Raw genomic sequence first — 22,763 nt, forward strand, 5'->3', positions numbered from 1 at the left:
TCATTAGCAGTAAGTTTCATTCATTTGGAATGTACAGTAGTGCTACATTTTGCCACCATAAATGACCTCCTCCTCCTTGAAGGAAATCTCAAGACAGAATTATTCAATGAGCATCGTATTATTTGTATTTCTATATCACAAACACTTTTACATATAGCAACGTGTGGTGACATACACTACTTGGGCATTTCTGTGTTGAATAGGACATGCACCAGATTCCCTTTGACTTCAGCACTCCAAGTCTAATTAGTTTAAGGAGGAAGATAAGGAGGCTTGGCTGTGCACTCAGCTTCCTCCCCTTTTCTCTCTCTCAGGCAAAGAACATTCCAGAAACACAGCTCTGACATGTGTGAGAGTCTTGCTGTGCTTGTGATTGAAATGCTGCCCAGTGCAGCAGTATCCTCACATATAGTAGATGATCTGCAGCACAGCCTGTGCTGTCTTAACCACACTGACATGCTAGTGCAGAGCTGTCTATATGACTGAAGCGGTCAGCATATAATATTGTAACCAGTAAACACAGCTGCACCTTACACCCAGAGTCTTTAAAACCTGCCATTAGGACTAAATAACATACTTATTTTGTATGACTTCATATGATGCATCACACATGCAAAATAATTAAATACTCTTCGCCATGTTAAAAAGTAAAAAAAAAAACTAAAAAAAACTAGTCAAGTCCATTAGAGCCCTTGGGCAAATTCTTGGGCTGTTTATGCTAGCACCACCATTGACAAAGTGAATATCACCTCACCCTTGCAGCAATTCATTTATCTTGGTCACAAAGCTGCAAAAAATTCATACAAAAAAAATAAAAAATGAAAGACTTTCATAGAGAAAATCCTATAAACATGAAACGCACACAGCACATTTGCAAATGACCCCATCCCGTTTGCAGCTATCAAAGCACATGTAGCCTCTCGTTCACAGTAATACGTGCAACGCAACAGGTTCAGCTCATCAAAGATAATCCCATTCTGTAATAAAGTAATGAAAGAGCCAACATTTGCTGGTTGAAGATATTACTTTCCCACCCAGGCAGCGCTGCTGGCCAGCGTCTCCATACAGAGACACTCAGCTCAGGCTAACGCAATCAAAGTTCTGATTAGTGAAGCATAAATGATGCTTCAACTTGTGAATATCCATAGCATATTATCACCCTTCCTATGTTTGCATCTTGCAAGTTCAAGTGCAGTATGCATGGCAAGCGCTTTCCAACAAGTTACTTTAGGGGACATTAATAATTACAGAAGAGGCATTTTATATTACAGTAAGATAACTAAAAGTGCCATGTTAAAACAACTGGTTTCCGGGGGCTATAAATAGAAGCTCTCTGGGGCAGATATTGCCTTTTGTTTTACAATTCTCTGTACTGTATTGCTTGTTTTGTAAACCACTGCGAACATTGGTGGAGCTATATAAATAAAAATATAGACACATATTATACTTACAAAACTCCTTATTTTCCACAATACTCTCCATCTTCCAGCATTGAAGAGGTTCAAATGAGATTTTGAAATTCACAATAATAAAGATACTTCAACCTGTGCCTATATTTATATTCTAAACCTTGATTCAGGTTAAATAATCCTAATTAGATAGTTGGAATCAGTCCGCATTAAGACGTATGAATTAGCATACACTGCAGATATATGACATTTACAATTCTATTGAACACTGAACATGCTTCTTATTTAGAATTCATCAAACCTCAATGCAATGAATATGTAAAGAATGATCCTCTAAATAGGTCTAGTACATCATCTGTGGCAAACCTCTTTAAACTTAATGCACACAACTTGTATACAATTTCCAGTGATCTTCTGCTGCCATACTGTACATATGATCAAAGAACATGCAGTACTTTTGAGTTACTTGCCTTGTCTTGTTAATCCTTGAGATCAGCCAGAACTGTGCAGTGTGTGCCTGGACAGCAGTCTTTCCTTTCACTCTTGCTTTTGGGTGGAAATTTCCATCATGTGAGACAGGGTCTGCCTCCCAGCATCACATTTCATAGGAGGCAGACCCTTCCTTTAAAGGAAGCCTCTGCAACATGACACTGACATACAGTAGCATCCTCTCAGGTGGACCAGATGTCAGAAAAGGCTCATTTTCAGATTGTCTGTCAGTCTAAGGCCAAAGTAATTGGTGTCTTATAGAATAGCACTGTTTAGTGAATATGGGACATGTTATACAATAAACTGATCAACAAGAAACTGTCTAAAGTCCTCATACTGTAGGTGGCAGATCCACAAAGCTCCAGTATTGACTTAATGCCTCGCTAAGTGCTAACAGGTATCTTCAAAGCTCACTAACGCAGTGTTAAGTGCTGTTTTAAGCCATAACAAGCACATGTGTTTCTATAATGGACATTAGTGCTAATGATTTGAAAATGAGGTGTTCCCTCAATGGCTACTGTAGCTGCAGAGCTCCATTATAGTTAACACACTGATTTAATGATGGGTTACTAAGGTCATACCTGAAGGTGGCGCTACTTCCATCCAGACCCTGAAATATATGAGGGAGAGACCCTCCTAAGTGGTACATTTAAATCCCTTCAAACCAACCTTCCATTCCCTTCCTTTGGACTAAATTAGAACCTAATTTTAATTACTTTATACAACATATAGAAAAGGCAAAATAACGAAACTTATTAGTAAACCATCAAGAGCAAATATATCTAGTTATAAAGCAAAACATGACAAACAAATCGCTGTAGAAAGCATCAAATGTTTGTCAAAGGCTATTTATTCTAAAAGTGTGTATTACATAATAACACGATGAATACTAGAAAACAAAGACACCCTCAGGGCAGCACTCGTTGTATATGAAAATGTAGTGATGATAGACTTAAAATTAAAATGCTTTAATTATGTTAGTTAAAATAGTTGTATCATTACATAATAACACACAAGGTGTGTTATTATATGTTGCTGCATTAAAGTGCAAATTGTTGCTTCAATCTAATATATCTTATTAACTATTGCAGGAGTAGTGCACATTTTTATCTTACCAATAGATATTTCTGATTTGATAAAAATGTTGATGTGTGAGACTTGTTGTAAGAATAAAAAAAGAAAACATTGCCATTTTACTATAATTTCACCCAAATATTAATAATATGTAACTTTCAAGTTGAAGGCATACACGTACAACTACAAACACTGGTAGTGTATACTGTGCATATTTAATGGTGTGTTCCCTTTGCAGCACAAGTGTTGGCACGCTGTTGGGTCTTGTTACAGCCAGTCAATGTAATTACTTTTGTATTCATGTTCTAGGCAGGACGCTCCTCTCCATTAGAAATAGAATCATGACCATGTAATCGCTACACAAGCAATCATGTGTTTGCGATCCCAGTTCTGCGGCACACATCATAAAAGTTAAGCAAGAGAGGAGCCTGGTTGGTTAGCAAGCATGACACACACACACACCTTCTTTATACGTTTAAAGCATACATTGTATCTAATGACTTTGCAAATAAATATATACTGTAATACACAAACCTGCCACGCGCAAGTAGTTATGAGGTATGATTGAAGTGTGATGTATAGCAGACAGGGGAATGAAAACACTCAAATGGACATATATGTTGAGACACACACTATGCACATGTTCATACACAGACACGTGCCATATTACACATACATATACTCACATTGATACAGACACGTATACGTATACAAAATATTTTCTTTAACTGTTTATGCAATGTCTTTACAGTATATATAATGTATAACCCTGTTCACCTAATGTAACATGTGTATTTGTCATCATATTGTAACTCTGTGCTCAGGACATACTTGAAACCAAGAGGTTTCTCTCAATGTATTACTTTCTGGTAAAACATTTGAGAAATAAATATGTACAGGAGGGCCCCGCGTATATGGCGGGTTCCGTTCCAGAGGCCCGCCGTATAGTGAAAATCGCCGGAAAGTGGATCTGGCGATTTTCAGTTCTGCGCATGCGCAAACCGGCATTTTTGCCGTTCTGCACATGTGCGACCTAAGCTCTGTGTGCGCAAACTATGGTATGCGCGCGCAAACTGCAGTCTGCGCATGCGCACCGGGCGCACCCGCCCGTTCTGCGCATGCGCGATTTAGGAACCAACATGGCGGCCCCCTTCTCGGTGCCGCCGTATCAGCGGATCGCCGAGAAGCGGAGCGTCAAGAAGCGGGGCCCTGCTGTATAACAATACTTGCTCTCCTATATAGACACATTAATGCACTAACATAGATATACACATACGCTTTCACACATATATAGTATATATACTTGCATAGACACGGGTTCAAAGGGAAACACGCACTTGTCTATGTAGATATATGAACATACTGTACATACAGTTCCACTGTCATGGGATAGGCACATACCTCCATGGTTCTCGAGGGAGTCTTGATAAAGAGAGGCGTTGCTCCACTGAGAGGTGAGGTGTGTAGACAGCTGCTTCTCCCCTGCAGCGCAGCCTGATACTGACAGTGTCCACTGTTCACTGTTCATTTCTCCCCCACAGTGCATGCAGCAGCTCTGTGAGAACAGGATCTTATATTCACAGAATACAGATATCATGGGGGAGAAACAAACACCTGTTTCCATATAAATGTTTGTACTGACTTCTATTTGAGGGTCTTTCAGAACTGAACTGCTCTATTGTTTGCTCCAGGGAACCCCCATTTACTTTTGTAGTTAATGTTTTTTCCTGGATTTTCAAAGATGGCACCCACAGCCATCGATTGGGAAGCAGCAATGTCATCCGTTGCCGTTTCCCATTGTCCCGCAGGAGCAAGCCCCATTTGGTGGCCATTTTTATTTTCTGAATCAGAGCTAAAACATCAGCAACTAAAACGATAAGTATCTCGGGAACCGGGGGTACCTGGAGCTAATATCAGTGATTCAGCTCCAGACGACCCCCTCCCCCAGGTAGAGTTCTGTAAAAATCCATGGTGTAAAGAAACACGTGTTGAGAGGATTACTGATTAAAACTCCACAGTTATTGCTCTGGGCTAAAGGCTGTGTTTGGGATGGACGCTAAATACCAAAGAGGGATGAGAATGTCTAAATATTGGGGACAACTTGTCCCCTCTCAGCCTTCAAATATGTGACGAAACCAGCAATCTGCACCCTTAATCAGCTACCTTTACATGGTTTTTTTTAAAAAAAAGACATGAACTTAAATACTAATTGTTCTTAATCTACTTAAACTTCAAACAGTCATTCTTTTTGTGTGTTTTTGCTGTAACACTATTTGATTTTTAGTAGATTTTTCAATGCATTTAAAATAATTGATATTTCCTCTCATAGAAGGATAGAAGATATGCCCTTAAAGCATTTGCTAGTTGTGATTTTTAAAACAAAAACAATTGGTATTTAGATCTAATTTTATTTTAAGCTTTTTGTGAGCTTTATAAAATATAAACAGATGCCCTTTTTAAATATATCCTTATAAATCATACAAATATCTATGAGGACAGAGACAGGCAGCCTGAAGGCTGTTCTACACAAACTGGATAAAGAGGGATGAATGAAGAGGGATATTTTGTGCTAGGGGTGAGCATGTTAAAAAGGTTGGAGGAGATTTTAAACTAGGATGAAGGGGGGAGGGACAAGAAACAGATAACGAACTAAATAGAATAGATGGGGAAATAGAAAGGGGTCATGGAGATAGAATGAGAGCAATTACGAGTTTGGCAAGCAGATAAGATAATAGTACAGACTGAAAACAAACTTAAAATGCATGCTTGCCAATACAAGAAGCATGATAGATAAAATGGGGGAGCTTGAATTAATAGCTGCAAGGAAGCAGAATTATATCATAGGCATTACTGAAACATGGTGGGATGAAACTCATGACTGGGCAGTTAATTGAGAGGGTTACTCCTTTTTTTGGAAGAATCAAGCAAATAGAAGAGGAGGTGGAGTATGCGTATATGTTAAACCGGATCTAAAACAGTATTACTGTATAAGGGCAGATGTTTATGAAGTGAATGATGAAAATGTAGGGACCTTGTGGATAGAAATTAGCAGTGGCGGTACAAGTATAAAGAAAATTTTTGTAGGGATAAGCTATAAATCCCCAAATATCGGTGAGATTGAGGAAGCTAAAATACATTTGCAAATGGAGAAGGCATCAAAACTGGGTCATGTTTGCATAATGGGTTATTTTAATTATCCAGACGTAGACTGGGGCAATGAGCTTAGCATTACAACAAAAGGAAACAGGTTTTTGGGGGTGCTTAAAGAAAATTATATGACCCAAATTATTGAGGAACCAACCAGGAGAGGGCAATACTGGATTTGGTAATAGCAAGCAATGTAGAAGTAATAACAAATATTCAAGTCCTGGAACATTTGTGTAACAGTGATCATATCATGGTCTCATTTGAAATAAATGATCAAAAAACACATTATTTGGGTTCAACAAAGACCCTAAACTTTAGAAAGGAGATTTTAATAAACTGAGGACTAATCTACAAGAAATACAGTGGGATGATGTTTTTGCAGGGAAACATGTAGAAGATAAATGGGCAGTCTTTAAAACATTGTTAGAAAGTACAGATCAGTTTATACCCTTGGGAAATAAGTTAAAAAAAAAGTCAAAACCAATGTGTCTAAATAAACAGGTAGGGGAGGAAATGGACAAGAAGAGGAAGGCGTTTAGATTATTGAAGTCAGAAGGGATGGGGGCATCACATCAGAATGATAAGGAATGTAACAAAAATTGCAAAAGGGCAATCAAATTAGCAAAAATGGATAATGAAAAAAGAATAGCAATAGAAAGTAAGATCAACCCTAAAAAGTTCTTTAAGTACCTTAATAACAAATAAATCAGAAAAGAAAATATAGGACCATTTCAGTGTGAGATGGGAAGGCAGATTATTAGAGATAAGGAAAAAGCAGAGATATTAAATAAATTCTTTGCCTCTGTGTTTACCAGGGAAGAATCAATTTCAATAGTAGTGCTGCAAGAAGAAGCCACAACCTCTATATAAACGAACAATTGGTTAACTGAGGAAGAAGTTCATAAGCGGCTTGAAAAAATTAAAGTATATAAGGCACCTGGCCCCGATGGCATACATCCAAGAGTTCTCAAGGAGTAATGTTCAGCAATAGCCAAACCATTATATTTAATATTCAAGGACTCCATTTCCACAGGCTCAGTACCACAAAGATTGGTGTAAAGCCGATGTGGTGCCTATATTTAAAAATGGAGCTAGATCACAACCGGGGAATTACAGGCCCGTAAGCCTGACTTCAATAGCGGGGAAACTACTTGAAGGTTTAATACGGGATAATATTCAGGAATACCTAATGGAAAACAAAATTATTAGTAAAAGTCAGCATGGATTTATGAAGGATAGATCATGCCAAACTAACATTAGTTGTTCCTTTGAGGAGGTAAGTAGGAATTTAGATCAGGGTAACGCAGTTGATGTGGTCTACTTAGATTTTGCAAAGGCTTTTGATACGGTTCCACACAAGAGATTGGTGTACAAAATAAACAAATTTAACTCAGTAATAATATATGCACCTGGATTGAAAACTGGTTGAGGATAGACAACAGAGGGTTGTCATAAATGGAACTTTTTAGGTTGGGCTAAAGTCGTGAGTGGAGTACCTCAGGGACAGTACTGGGACCCCTGCTTTTTAACTTGTTTATTAATGACCTTGAGGTTGGCATCGAGAGCAAAGTCTCCATCGTTGCTGATGATACTAAATTGTGTAAGGTAGTAGAATCAGAGCAAGATGTAATTTCTCTTCAGAAGGACATGGAGAGACTGGAAACGTGGGCAGGTAAATGGCAGATGAGGTTAAATACAGATAAATGTAAGGTTATGCATTTGGAGAAAGGAATAAACAGGCAACTAACAAATTAAATGGGGATACATTAGGGGAATCCTTGATGGAAAAGGATTTAGGAGTGCTTGCAGACAGCAGGCTTAGCAATAGTGCCCAAAGTCATGCAGCAGCTGCAAAGGCAAACAAGATCTTATGGATGGAAAGGAAGTAAACATAATTATGCCCCTTTATAAAGCATTAGTAAGACCACACCTTCAATATGGAGTACACTTTTGGGCACCACTCCTTAGAAAAGACAATATGGAACTAGAGAGAGTGCAGAGAAGAGCCACCAAATTAATAAAGGGGATGGATAATCTAACTAATGAGGAAAGGCTAATTAAATTAGATTTATTTACATTAGAAATGAGGCATCTAACAGTGGATATGATAACTACCGTATTTCCTCAATTCTAAGACGCACCACTGATTTAATTTTAAAAAATTGTGAAAAAAGAAACTACATTAAATGTGCAAAAAACGAAATATACATACATACATACATACATACATACATACATACATACATACATACATACATACATACATACATACATACAGGCAGTCCTCGGTTATCCGACACAATGCGTTACTCAAAATGGCGTTGTAAAGCGAAACGTTGTAAAGCGAAACATGTTTTCCGATAGGAACACTGTTTAAATGAAAGGTTCCGTTCCTGAAGGCATTTTTAACACTAAAATACACCAAATATTTTATGCAGGCAATAAGATATGCAGCACACACATAAATTATATAATGTATATACTGTATTATATATATATAATATAACATAATAAATAATATTATATATTAATATATATATTATATATATATACGCTCTTACGACGCTTTGCAACGTTGTTTATGTGAATGTGTATATATATATACACACACACAACATTGCAAAGCGTCGTAAGAGCGTTGGATAAGCCATTTTGGCGTTGTAAAAATGAACATAGTTATGCATTGCATAGTATTGGATAAGCCATTCGTTGTAAAGTGAAGCGTTATAAAACGAGGACTGCCTGTATATACATACATCCATGTACAGTATATGTAGCCCTGTCCCCTGGGACTACTGATTTCCTGGCCAATCTAACGCTGTAAGTCCAATTAGAAAGTGGGCAGTGTTAGGAGACTATGCTGGGTGTGTTACTTTGTTCAGAGTGTATGTTCAATAACGTTCAGGATAAGCCTGTCATTGAGACTGTATATAGGCCGGCTTACTAGCCACTCCCCAGGGAAGGAGGGAGTTTTTCTCCTCTAGAGCTAGAGTAAGGGTTAGGGTGTGGAGGTTGTTCTGGTTTGTACTTCAGAGTGTACAGACACAGAAGAGAGCCTCTCCCCAAAGGGAGCAAGCTGGGGCCTTGCCCCAGGAGGGGGTAAGGTATCTACAAAGTGGCCTAATGTCTGGCTACTGCATTCAGGGAGTGTGACCTGCATATACCATCATGCATGTACCAATACACCCAGTTATACCCACTCTGGTGTTATGATTGAACTGTTCACTAAGAAGAAGTGTCCCTGAGGTTCATCCTGGAAGCCTCACTATCCTCTTGAACTGGAGGCGCTGTCACTGAAAGAACCACCGTGAGCCTGTCCTGATATCCTTCACACACCACCGCGGAGATCTCCTGCCTCCTGTTTACCAGCTAGGCATGCACCAGTACCACAGAATACATCAGTAGCTATACCATCTTCCATATGGTGGGGGAATCAGGGCTACATTATATACATACACTATCTAGGAAGCCGGAGGGGATAGGTCCTTGAGGCGACACCAGGAAACCTGTTGCTCCCCACTCATCAAAACAACAAAGAAAGGTGGGGACAGCTCTCTGAGGCATCGCCGGGGAGGTTGTTGCCTAACCATTGCTACAAGAAGAAAGCTGGGGACAGGTGCCTGAAGCGACACCAGGGAGCTAGTTGCCCTTCCATCTTTACCCCCTGGTATGTTGAGGGAGACATCTGAGGAGGGGTGTCTGCTCTACAGGTGCCAGAACCTCTGCTGGAAGAGCTGCCCTTCTACCCAAAGTGTCCCCCACAAAGGGAGCTGCAAAAACTGTACTTTTCTATGTAAAAGGGCGGTTCCAGCCAAAACGGGAGTCCGCAATGCAACTGAGCAAAAGTTGCAAGGATTTTCCCTGCAAACCTATGGATTTGGTGCAGAGCCTGACCACGCCCTTCTGGCAAAGTAACCAGGATTGGCGTGAACCAATTATGATTTGATTCATTAAAATGCTTTTATTTTTTACCTGGAGTTGCCCTCAATTTATTTTTTCTATGGATGGCGTTTCTGCTGTGCTCCTTTGCTTCACACTATCTGCTAGCTACATGTGAAAACTCATTAGATAAGTCACTTATCGAAGCTACTAGAATAGGCCCCTTGTGGCAGGACGGCCTAGCGGTGGGATCAGTTAGAGTTCCAAACAGTGGGAAAGGCTTTTAACTTCAGTGGTTTATTTTCCATAATCAAACAAAAGACTTACTAAACATTCCATACCCTAGCTACCTGGATGGCTGGTTGACTTTTTCCAGTTACCAGGTCCAAACATATCAAACAATATTAGGGAACAATATTAAAGTCCTTATCTGATTGTTGGGTGAACTCGGTCCCCAAGAGAGTCCAAGAAATCTCTCTGGATACAGCATCCTGGACAGGACAGTTCTGTAGTGAGAGACAGCCACCTACTACAAGCAGTAGTCTCCTTATCAAGCTGCCTGTCAGCTGTATCCACTTACATCCTGATTGTCCAGGTAATTCTGCCTGGGTTAACCCTCTGACTGCTGATTTTAACGTCACCGTGTCACACCACTATATTCGGAAGTACAGAAAACCACAGATTTCTAAGAAATACAAACAGCAGACAAAGATTGCATTATGTTTATGACTTACGGCTTAGTACAGTTGTTGAGATACCATATGTATTTGAGTTTCTGCAACGCTTTAAATATAAAAGGAACAAAGCAGCATAATTATCTCGTAGATTTTGTATGTGTGTATACTGTATTTTTTTAGAATCAACATTCTAGCTGGGTTAACATTTGTTACATTTGTTTATTCTGCCACTATATCGAAACATATACTTTTCTGTTTTGTAGGTAAGGAAAAGGAATTCTTCTGTGAATACCTACAAGGAAGGATAATGCATGTTGCTTAAATGGAAGTAATACTGCAAGTGTCAAGAAAGTTGATAGGGATATAGCTTGAGAGTTCCTTTTTGCTGTCACAGGAGATCCATGGTGAGCTTGCGAAGACATCAGGAGGCTTGGTAAAGTTTTATGTGATGGTCCCTTTGTGGAGGGGATGGGCACAAAGACATTTATTTAGATATATAAAAATGACTGTGATGATGGACACAGAGCATCTGTGCATGAATAATTTATGTGGGGTTGGGAAGTTATCATAGGACATGCAAATAATTTGTGAATGCTATACACACGGTTTAAATGAGGGGTGAAACACAAGGGAGGCTTTGACTAACACTGGAGGTGCACAAGGGATCCTCTTAAGTTTCTAAAGGATAATGACCTTGTAGGCTATGCATGCAGAGCCAAAGTTCAGCAACACAAAATACAACTTCAGGAAAGCACAAGTCTATATACATAACATAGCATATTAGCAAACATCAGACTCAGTGTCCCTCTGTAGTCCCGAAACAGCAATCCACTGGGCTGAACACTGCCTGCCTTTTAAACCTAGATGCTCACCTGGTCTCATTAATACGGCTGATTCTTCTAGATATGGATTAACTATTTGCGGGCCGACGTCCAACAGTCCTAGCTGTTATGTTATGTTATTAATCCTTTGTTTCTATCTTTTAGTACCAACTTGGAGCTGAATCATTGACAATTGCCAGCCATTTAGTATATATATATTTTTTATTTAGATTTTTATGCATGAAATTGTATTTTATTTGTTTATATAACTCTGTACTATGTATGTTATGTTGTTAAACATTAGGTTAATCCACCCAACAGCTGTTTACCAATGCAGTGTGCCTACTGCTTATTGGTTGCTTTGTGATTAACAATTAACCTATTGTAGATCTTTAGAAGGTATTTAATGTGACCATTTGCTCACTGCTTTCAATCCCTGATGAAGTGGCCTTTATAGTTGCTACGAAACTAGTTGGAATGATACTTTTATTGATCTACTAGTACCCTTAGTATTCTATCACTTTGCTGGTTAAGCGAAGAGTTCAATTTCGGCATATTCTCAGACGACGCCTCTCCGGTGACATTATCTTTGTTTGTCGGCGTGTATCGGCACTCAGTGCACTGGCATGGGAGGCAGAGCTGACCCTGATTGGGGAGACTGTCCCTCTACCAGCTACTCCTAAATGGAGCTTGGGACTTATCTACCTGGATTACGTGGAAGCCTAAAGGGAACCCTCCACTTCTAAAAGAGCCCAGCAAATGAAAGCACAGCCTGATATGACTGCAGATTCCTGACATTGGTTGATCCGCTGCAGCCTTCTCCTGTGTTCTGATACCTGAGTGGTAACAACTGTCATAGTTACAGTTACATGCCTGTTTTACCTTTATCTGATGTATGCAGAACCTTGAATTACTTTTAAATATAAATTTTTCATTCTTACTTCACCATGAGCGTTGTGCGCTGTTTTGTGTTTTTTTTTGTCTAAATTCAGGGTCTTGGACCACCCTATCACAGCAGCAGACGCTCCTTATTTGTAACCTAGTTACTTACTGTATACTCACTTGGGTATTAAGTGGTTAATGCACTTTATTTCAATTCACTCTGTTTATTCATTATAGTTGCGCACTTGTACTGTGTTTTTCTTTTGTTTCACTTTTGTGTTCTAGGGTGCTGCATATTTTGCTATTTACACTGTGATTTTATTATTTGCTTTTTAGTCATCAGTAATAATGGTTTGGAGTGTATTGCAATCCAGAGAAAAACGCCAGGAGGAATTTGACCGTATGTTCTCTGATGCATCTGATATGGGCACAGGGGATGAGCGAATGAGCCATCCATGGAAGGTCTTTTTAAAACTCTTGAGTATCTTCTATTGATTGACAATAAACTCTGGTTAGAAAAAAACACTATTCAGAGATATATTGATTGTGGTAGAATACCAAGAGGGTTACGTTTTTTAAAAATACCTACCTTTGGCAAAGACAATTGTCATTTTATGAAGGAGTGGAACAGGATTCAAGATGAATGTTCCATTGAATTAATGAGTTTGATTATCTTTGAGCGTAAGAAGTCTCTCGCATTAATTGAAAAAGAGGTGGTTCAAACTAAAAAAATTCTTGAACCATTGGTTATTGATAGAGATTGTTCTAAACTAGAATTTGAACTAAAGAATAAATTAGATAATACGAGAGAAGAAATTATTAAAGTTAAGCATAGAAAATTTATTCGCGATAAAAAGGATTATGAAACTGGTAAGGAAAGAGACTGGAGTAAAGATGAGGAAAAAAGAGAGAGGGTGATTGACTGTGTATGTCCCCATTCAAAAGAATAGAGATGGATCATATCCAAATAGATCCAGAACACCAACATCTGATAGACCTCAAGGTCATTGGGTACATGCACAGGGAAAATACCCCAATAAAACAAAAGGAGGCTATGAAGGCCCAAGAAAAAATCAGTTCCATCATGAGCGTAAAAACTATTATCAACAGAATAATAGGAATAAAAATAGGAGCTATGAATCTAGACCTCGTGATGAGTGTTTGAGTTATCGTTTTGAAAATGGTAGTCATAATTCTAAAACTAAAATGACTACGGATAACTCAGATTTTAGATCTTTCTCTGGGTCTCATTTTTTAGAGTCCCTGAGGAACAGATTCCTCTCTCCTATAGAGAAAACAAAAAAGAAACAGAATGTGAAAGAAAGAACCCCACCCCCAGACAGCACAAAAAACGGGTTCTGTCAGGAGAGGGACACGTGGAGGGAACAGAGTCCAAAAAAAGGGATCAACAAAGAAGGGGGTCCCATTGAAACAAGGGATCTTCAATCTCTCTTCCGTTATATTAACTGAAGATCAAAAGACAGTTCTTAGCAGAGGTCTCTCTTTTGCTAGATCCAGTGGACCTGATGGTTTTCAATTATATAAAGACCTACACAAATTTATCAGGAATATTACCTTGAAGAGACACTTTATTGAAGTAGATAAAGAGAATGATAAGGCTATATTAGAACCTAATTCATTTACCATATTAAATAACACAGAGAATTATCTAGAGTTTAAACATACGCCGTTTAAACCTAGATCCAAGTTTTATCCGGCCCACTCTAAGGGGCATCATGTGGACTTCCTCAGTCTAACTAGAACTTCTAAACCAAAAAACATTAAACATAATATGAGTTTCAAAGAGAATCTAGCATTGAGATTTTTGAAAGATAATTCTAATCTTGTTATTAGGCAGGCCGATAAGGATGGTGGTGTGGTTCTTCAGGATCGTTTGGTCTATGAAGCGGAAGCACACCGCCTCCTTTCGGACACTGCCTTCTATAAAAAGATCCCTAAGGATCCAACGGTAGAATTTACAGTTTCATTGAAGAAACTTTTAGATAAGGCCCATATTGATTTGGTTATATCTAAAAATGAATATGAATTCTTGTATTCGAAATGCCCGAAGGTACCTATATATTTTACCACCTGCCAAAGTTACATAAATCATTGATTAATCCACCGGGTCGACCGATCATTTCGGGGATCCAGTCACTTACGGCGAATTTATCGCAATATGTGGATTTCTTTTTACAAGGCTATGTAACCATCATACCCTCATTCCTAAAAGACACCTCCTCAGTCTTGCAGACTTTTGTTGATTTCAAATGGAAGCCAACTTATAGATGGTTGACCTGCAATGTGCAGGCACTTTATACCCATATCCCTCACGACAACGGACTATTGGCAGTAAGATCTTTTTTGGAGGGTGACTGTACACTACACCCCCTCAACACAGAGTTTATTCTTGGCTCAATCGAATTCATATTGACTCATAATTATTTTATGTTTCTCTCCCAGTTCTTCTTGCAGGTTTGCGGAACTGCAATGGGGACATGTTTTGCCCCCAGTTTCGCAAACCTGTATATGGGGAACTGGGAGAGGCAGAGAATATGGACTAATAATCCATTTAATCAGAATGTGATAGTTTGGCGGCGCTTTATTGACGACGTCCTCTGCGTATGGGATGGTGATGAACACAGTATGACTATCATTAACTATCTTTAGTCATAAATCTGATATGAGTTCGATTGATTTCCTGGATTTGAAATTAACTGCCACTGATAGTGGGAATGTCTCCACAAAAGTCTTTTTTAAAGAAGTGGATTCAAATAAACTACTGATGGCAACCAGTAACCTCAAGAGAACGTGGATTTCAAATATTCCAAGGGGCCAATTTGTTAGAATAAAAAGAAACTGCAGCAATCCTGAAGACTTTGAGGAACAAGCTCAACAGCTTTTCTGTAAATTTATTGAAAGGGGATATTCTAAATCCAACTTATTACTTGATTTGAATAAAGTAAGATGTATGAATAAGGATTCCATGATTGCACCAAGGGTGCCTAGAGTACCAATAGATACTGGCAGATTACTTGAGATTCCTTTCATTACAATTTATAATTCAGTCAACAAAAAAGTCGAAGAGATTATTAAAAAACATTGGGCAATTCTATGCAATGATCTAATCCTTGGAGATCATATTTCATTGACACCTAAATTTATCTATAGAAAGGCTAGGAGTCTTAAAAATACACTAGCTCCGAGTGACGTTTTTCTTTCTCATAATGCTAGAGATAAACTTTGGTTAAGCAAACCCATTGGTAATTTGGCATGCGAAAATTGTTCTGCATGTAAATATTTGCATAAAGATAACACTACATTTAAGTCAGTTATAACTAATGAAGAGTTTAAAATTGAGGTTTTCATTAATTGTAACTCAACCCATGTAGTATATTTAATAGAGTGTGCTTGCAATATTCAATATATAGGACGCACTAAGCGATGTCTTAAAGTGCGAATTCAAGAGCACATTAGAAATATAAAACATGGGTATGATAAAAATAGTCTGTCCAGACATTTTTTAAAGTATCACAATAAGGATCCCTCCACTCTAAGATTTAAGGGAATTAAGATTATCCCTAAAGGTTCAAGAGACTTATTGGATTTACCAATTACAGTCCCTTTCCCCTAAAGGGTTAAATGAAGATGTTGATATCTGGTCTCTGCACTAAATTCACTGGTTTTACTTTTTGCCTTAGGTTATTACCTGCGGCTGTGAATTATGTTATTAATCCTTTGTTTCTATCTTTTAGTACCAACTTGGAGCTGAATCTTTGACAATTGCCAGCCATTTAGTATTTATATTTATTATTTAGATTTTTATGCATTAAATTGTATTTTATTTGTTTATATAACTCTGTACTATGTATGTTATGTTGTTAAACATTAGGTTAATTCACCCAACAGCTGTTTACCAATGCAGTGTGCCTACTGCTTATTGGTTGCTTTGTGATTAACAATTAACCTATTGTAGATCTTTAGAAGGTATTTAATGTGACTATTTGCTCACTGCTTTCATTCCATGATGAAGTGGCCTTTATAGTTGCTACGAAACTAGTTGGAATTATACTTTTATTGATCTACTAGTACCCTTAGTATTCTATCACTTTGCTGGTTAAGTGAAGAATTCGATTTCGGCATATTCTCAGCCGACGCCTCTCCGGTGACGTCATCTTTGTTTGTCGGCGTGTATGGCACTCAGTGCACTGGCGTGGGAGGCAGAGCTGACCCTGATTGGTGAGACTGTCCCTCTACCAGCTACTCCTAAATGGAGCTTGGACTTATCTACCTGGATTACGTGGAAGCCTAAAGGGAACCCACCGCTTCTAAAAGAGCCCAGCAGATGAAAGCACAGCCTGATATGACTGCAGATTCCTGACATTGGGTGATCCGCGGCAGCCTTCTCCTGTGTTCTGATACCTGAGTGGTAACAACTGTCATAGTTACAGTTACATGCCTGTTTTACCTTTATCTGATGTACGCAGAACCTTGAATTACTTTTTAATATAAATTGTTCATTCTTACTTCACCATGAGCGTTGTGCACTGTTTTGTGTTTTGTTTTGTCTAGCTGTTGGTAACAGGCTTAACTCTGTTACAGTCCCTCCCATTTGTGGATAGCTATGGATACCCATGGACAAAGGCCATCCCTCCACTCTCTCTCGAGACATATAGTTGCATTGGCATTGTCTTTGCTTGGCCTGCAACAGATACCACCTGGTTTGTCTCGGTTTAGAATCTTTTTAATTGGACATGGTCCCCTTGGTAGCTAATATATTAAGGCCTCAATTGCCCATTTCAGTGGTAATGCCTCTTTTTCAATGGATGCATATTTGGTCTCCCTCAGAAACAATTTCCGGCTCAAGAAGAGAATCGGGTATTCTACCCCTTCAAAATCCTATGAAAAAACAGCTTCTTCCCTCTCATCAAATGCCTGCTGACATTTTATAATTATAATAATAATTATTGTTTGTTTATCCTTGTATAGCGCTGCTAGTTTTACGTAGTGCTTTACAGAGACATTTTGCAGACATAGGTCCGTGCCCCGTGGAGCTTACAATCTATGTTTTTTTGGGGGGGCCAGAGGCACAGGGAGATAAAGTGACTTGCCCAAGGTCACAAGGAGCTGACAACGGGAATTGAACCAGTTTCCCCTCCCAGTCAGTGTATTTACTCACTGAGCCACTCCTTCCTTCTCCTTCACTGAGCCACTCCTTCCTTAATCATCCAGATCACCTGGTAGGGGCCTTTTTTTGTTGTGAGGTCCATCAGGATACCTGTAACTGTGGAGTAGTGTGCGATAAACCTGTGGTAATACCCTGCTAACTCCAGAAGTGAGGGCACATGTGTCTTTGACTGTGCAATGAGACCTTCTCTCAGTGCATTTACCTTACTGGATAATGGTTTGTCTCTACTACCTCCCATGACATTACCACAAAATTTGGTTTCTGCCTTTCCAAGAGTGCATTTATTTGGGTTTGCAGTCAGGCCTGCCTCTCTTAACAACTGGAGGACCACCTTCAGTATGTTCTTATGGGATCTCCAGTGCTTGCTGAACACCATGATATCGTCAATATATGCAGCTGCATAACTTCTATGGGGACGCAATACCCTGTCCATCAACCTCTAGAAAGTTTCTGGTGCCCCGTGTAACTCAAACGGCATGTTTATAAACTAAAACAGGCCCAAAGCAGTGGAAAAGGCAGTTTGGGGTCTGGACTCTTTTTCCAAAGGAATTTGCCAATACCCTTTTGTCAAATTCAGTGTGGTTATGTAGACCACTTCTCCTAAGGAGTCAAGCAACTCATCTACTCTAGGCATTGACTTTCCTTAAGTTTACACAGAATCATACTTTCACATCTGCCTTTAATACTAGAACAATGTGATTGCACCAGTCACTATCAGAATCTTCTACAACCCCTAGTGTTAACATTTCCTGGACTTCTTTCTGTACTGTGTACTCCATGCTCTCTGGTAGCCTGTACTTTCACCCCAGGCTCTGTTCTGATTTTATGGGAACTCAGATAGGTTTTTCCTGGATGTTTTAAGAAAAACACCCTTAAACTGTACAATGAACTCTACTAGCTCCGGTCGTTGATTGGGGTTACCTGTTTTCCCATTGGTACCCAATCTATGACTGTCTCCCCTTCTACTGGAAGCTGGGGACTCAATATTCTCAAGGATGGATGAACAAGGATTCCTCAGTTTTACAGGTTTCTGGTAATTCACATGGTAAATTTGCTTACCATTCCTAGATCCTGGCTAAGCAATCTCATAGTTCACTTCACCTGTGTGAGGCAGAACCTCCAAGGGCACCTGCCTCTTCAACAAAACTTTACTCTCACTACTAGGAAGTACTAACATTAGTCTATCCCTGGGTTGAAACACTCTTAGGTGGGCATGCTGGGAGATCTGTACATTTTCCTTTGCTAGCCAGTCTTTGATTTCAATTAAATATTGGATCACATTTTTATAAGGGAATGTCTCTTCCTCCCATGACTCTTTTGAGATCAAAGATGCCTCGAGGTTGATGACCGTATAATAATTCAAACGGATGAACCGTGTAGAAGATTGGGAAACTTCATGCACCGCAAAAATCAGAAAAGGAAGCAGTTCATCCCAATCTCTTTTTTCCTAGTGCTTTGACAAGAAAATACTTATTCAAGAGATTGATTCGAATTGTCGATTTCAGCCAAGAGTACACACATGAATAATATCAACACCAGTTGTTAGTCAAATACAATTTATTAGTCACTTAGCTGCGGGTATATTCAGCATCTTACAGCAATCAGGATACCGCAAATATCAACCAGGGGACCCCACAATTTCAGAGAAATGAAATGCCTTGTAGTTGTATTTCTATGATTACGTTTGTCCTGCACACAGAACCGAGCACACTAGCTGGACAACCGCAGATGAAACTCTGGAAAACTCAGGAGACACATTCAGGCAGCTAACCAAGGGGCCAGCTAGGGAAACGGGGAAGGCCAGTTAGACTAGCGCTTCTCACATCAAGTTATTTCCAACAGCAGCATCTGTTTACAGCAAAAGCAACTTAATTTCAGCATCTTAGAAAGTTTAGTAAGAGACAAAAAGTTAACCCATTATATGCCTAGGCAATCAGAAACAGGACAGGACAAGCCTTATTCTTCTTACACCTAGGTAACAAACTTCTTAATGATGGACTTCAAGGTTCGTTGAATTTCTCCACTAACCCATCTGTTTGAGCTGGTATACCGAAGTTCTTACCAACTTCACGTCAAATAACTTCAGGACATCTGACATCAGTTTGTTTGGACATGAAGTTGGTTCCTTGATCCGTCAAGATCCCGTTGGGAAGCAATACTCTAGAGCAGGGGTGAGCAAACGTTTTATGCCGAGCCCCCCTTTTCATCCATAAAATTTCTCTGGCCCCCCCTGCCTGATGTAATCAAAATCACATGAAAAAAAAAAACCTTTATTAAACGGTATACAATGTAAATACAAATTTGTCTAAATACTTACATATGTCAACAGCTCGCGCTTGAAAAATTAGGCTGCGTTCGCAAAATTAGGTTGTGTTCTAAGCTGCCGCTGAGAGCGGTGACATCACCAACTCTCCAAGCATCAGCACAGGGTGCCCTGCATAATTTTGCAAGCACAAGCGGGGGAGGGGGGGCGTGGATCGGGGCTATTTTTGTGTGTGCATTGACTGCTGCTGAGCGCGCTTCAAAGTCAATTTTGTTTGTCTTCCCAAGCGTCAAGCTTTGGAGAGCTTACGTGCACAAAGGCAATCCTTTTGGTGGGGCATTCATCCACCTCTTTGCTACCTCCCTTCCCTCTCCCCCCCCCTTTTTTACCTTCCCCTCCCTTTTTTCCTTCTCCCATTTGCCTTTTCATTCTCCCTGCTCTTTGGCTTTCTGTCCCCAGTGTCATCCACACACCTACCTACAGTATTATTTATTATTTTCCGTTTTCAATGTTGTGTTTTCACTTTTTTTTTTTTTAACATTATTTCTGTACATTTATAGTATGATTGATATAGTGGCAGCCTACCCTTTCACTCAGAGGATCACAGCGAACCAGGTTTCCAGCGGAGGAGAGCAGGAACACAGCGCTATTGGAGGGCAGACACCGGAAGGAGGGGCGCTTAACATCACAGCGCTGGGGCATGCTCCTCCTGGCACCTCCGAAGCCCTCGCGCATGCGCACACACACCCTCACGTGGCCGCCACCTGCACTATCTTGTTCGGCCGCCCGCGCACATCTTCTTGGTCAGACGTGCACATCTTCTTGGCCACTCGTGGATAGCTATTTCGCCCTCCCGCGCACAGTGTCTGCCGCCCGCACACACCAGGTTTTGCCGCATGCCGCATGCGCCCCCCCTAAATAATCTTGCGCCCCCCAGTTTGCGCACCGCTGCATTCAATCACAACACACACACAATCACAACAAAGACACAGCACACACTCAATCACAACACACACAGACAACACATACACATATCACAACACACAGACAACACACACTCAATCACAACCGACACAACACACACAATCACAACACACACACAATCACAACACGCACACAGACACAACACACACAATCACCACCAACAGACACAACACACACTCAATCACAACACACACACACACAAACACACAACACACACACAGACACAACACACACTCAATCACAACCAACAGGGACAACACACACACTCAATCACAACACACACACAATCATAACACACACCCACACTCAATCACAACACATACACACAACACACACTCAATCACAACCAACATAGACACAACACACACACTCCATTACAAAACACACATCACAACACACACACAACACACACCCACACAACACACACACTCAATCACAACACCCACAACCAACACAGACACAACACACACTCAATCACAACACACACAACACAGTCACACTTTCACCTGTGGGGGGGGGAGTACTAAACATGCTGGTCCCCCGTGTGCAGCTGAAAGCACAGCAGCAAGCACAGAGCAGAGCAGGGAAGTCCCCGCCCTCGCAGCAAGCACAGAGCAGAGCAGGGAAGTCCCCACCCTAGCAGCAAGCACAGAGCAGTGCAGGGAAGTCCCCGCCCCTGCAGCAAGAGCAGAGAAGCAGTCAGCACGGAGCTTGAGCTTCTTGGCCGCCCGTGCACCCCGCCTACAGGCCCGCGCCCCCCCTAAATAATCTGGCGCGCCCCCTAGTTTGTGCACCGCTGCTCTAGAGAACAACTGTAATAACTTATTGGCATCATTCCTGGCAGTAGCATCTGTGATGGAAGGGGTAGCTGGCATCACAAAATAAAGGTTAAACCCAGGTAGCTACCCCTAAAACCGTGAATCCTGGCTGTCTCAATAATGTTTAATTCAGCCAAATGTATTTAATGTCTGGGGAGGGAATGTAAAAACACTTATGTATCAAGATATTGTCTTTAAAACACTTTATTCCCTGTGTTAGCAATTCCCCCAGTTTAGTGGGCTAGCATTGTTCTGTAATGTAAAGTGCTGTGAGTGGGTAATCACTGTAAATGTGATTTGGGTATCAGCCATGGATTTGAAAATAGTGCTTTATACCTGTATAGTGTTGTCCTTTCTATGTAAGCATCCTTAGTACCTCATTTAGTTGAGCTGTTCCATAGAAAGAATAGGATTAGGACACAGGTTGTGGGCAGCTGGGTGCCAGGACTCATGGAATGCGGAAAAGCAGCCGATCAGATCTGGGAGTAAAACCCATTGTACTGCCAAGACTCTGAAGCGCCTACCCAGCGGGAGGTAGAGGACTGGTTAATAGAATATGTTGCCGAGTCTGGGCCCCACAGGCACCGTTTCTCTTGGGCAGTTTCAAATTCCCCGCTCTCTGAGTCTTGAGTCCCTAAGCCGGCTCCTCTCCTCCCATTGACTGTTAGCTTGCTTTTTCGCGCTGTGATTGGCTGCCAGCTCCTCCCAATGTTAAAGATAGCTCACTGCAGCTATGTAAGAAGCCGGGCAGCCCAGCAGTTCAGATTCAGTGTGAGATCAACATAGACACGTAGTGAGAGTACAGAGGGCTTCAAGGTTTTCTTATGTACCTGTATGGACAAACCCACTGCGGTCATTCTCCCTCCAGCAGAGGTAAATGAGAATTTTCACAGTTAGTGTTAGGACCTGCTTACTGGTCATGCCTTGATGTGGCTGCAGGTTTATAATGCTTTGGCCAAAGGGTTTAACTAAATGACCCTTACTCAAGAATATGGAAGTATTTCACTATGTATTTTCTGTGTGGACATGTGATGGTGCTCGTCTCCGATCAGAAAGCGGACCCACAGAGCTTAGGTAGGGATGCAAATTAACCGACCAGAATCCAGAGTTGGTAAGCAGGCAGCAGGTCAGG

Source organism: Ascaphus truei, chromosome 5 (assembly GCF_040206685.1).
Source record: "Ascaphus truei isolate aAscTru1 chromosome 5, aAscTru1.hap1, whole genome shotgun sequence".
NCBI lineage: Eukaryota > Metazoa > Chordata > Amphibia > Anura > Ascaphidae > Ascaphus > Ascaphus truei.